Raw genomic sequence first — 1556 nt, forward strand, 5'->3', positions numbered from 1 at the left:
ATTCTCTTCCAGAGCAGCAACGTTCCCAAAGCCAGAAGGAGAAACTAGAAGAAGAGAGGAAAAAGGTTGCAAGAACCCTTAGCAGTGTATTAAAGCTCCTGTTACAAACACTTATCAATAATCCCACACAAAGCCAGCTTCCAGTACTTCCACTGTAACCTTTCAGGTGTGCACCCAAGATAGAGCTGGGAATATGTATGGATAAGTTAAAATACTTGGAAACCATCCCTAACCATCCAAATAATTCCTTCAGAAAGGCTCACCCTTTCTGAGGAGGGCTAGCAATATTATTGCCCACTCCCTAACAGCACTGCCTCCCCTTATGAGGGTGGTGAGGCACTGGAACTGGCTGCACAGAAGAGCTTCAGATCCCCCTGGATCCCTGGCAGGGTTCAAGGATAGGTTGGATGGGGCTTTGGGCACCCTGGGCTGGTGGAGAGTGTCCCTGCCCATAACAGGGGCTTAGAAGTGGACAGATTTTAAGGTCTCTTCCAACCCAAACCATTCTATAATTCTTATAACATTCTCACCATGTTCCAGCACATGGTTTACAAGAGCACAAGCTTCAGCTGACTATTGCATTAAAGCCCATGATATTTAATATGTGCTGCACTGTTCTGGACAGGGAAGGTGCTTTATAATTAGATCAGTCTACATGTTCCCATGCAGACATTCATATTTTTGGGTGGGGGGGAACCTGCTAAAAACATAACCATGTGAAACTTCTGGTAACTTTTATGAATCCTCCATAAACCCTTTTTTTCTGGAAAGAGATCATGTAAAAAGCTTTCCATTCCCCACCTCATTCTCAAAAGCAGCTTCCCACAGAACAACAGACACCAAGCAAAATCTAGAACATAGCAAAACACAAGCTCATGGATATACATCTGCAACAGTCACAACAAAACAACTGGTCCTTCCACTTCCACTCAGCTATCTCAGCACCCAGGTATGTTAAGAACACACCCACAATGTCTATCCAATGTATTCAACACCACAGAAGAACCCAAAACTGCCACTGATCAGAACTCACAATCATGAAAGGGCTCAAACACCCAGCCACAGATGGATAAACCTTCTTCATAAATCCTCACAGACCACCACTCTTGGTCTCAGGAGACCCACCTTCTACAACTCAAGTGGATGACAGATCTTCTTGTAGAAACACAACCAAAACAACCCCCCAAAACTGTAGTATTTGTAGTGTGAAATATTTGTTGTTGCTCAGTTACTATCAAAGGTGTCTGGGAAGAACTGGAAACAACTTAGCAGCACTGCTGGGAAAACCCTGCCTGACCCAAGTGGGAGTGAAGATGAAAGAGATGCCACAGTGGTATTGGGAGAGGCACCACTCAGCTGGTACATGACAGCAGGACATGCTGCTGCAGAATCAGCACTGAGTCTGTCCACTCAGCATGATGATGAATGATGTTCAAGGCAATGGTGACTTCACTGCACCTCTGTGACAGGCCATGTCTTCCTGGAAGCCCATGATGCTGCTTGATGACGTAATATTAATCCTATAGGACTTGCTCACCAGCACCTGGAATCCCAGC

This window comes from Gallinula chloropus, assembly GCF_964237585.1.
Source record: "Gallinula chloropus genome assembly, chromosome: 2".
NCBI lineage: Eukaryota > Metazoa > Chordata > Aves > Gruiformes > Rallidae > Gallinula > Gallinula chloropus.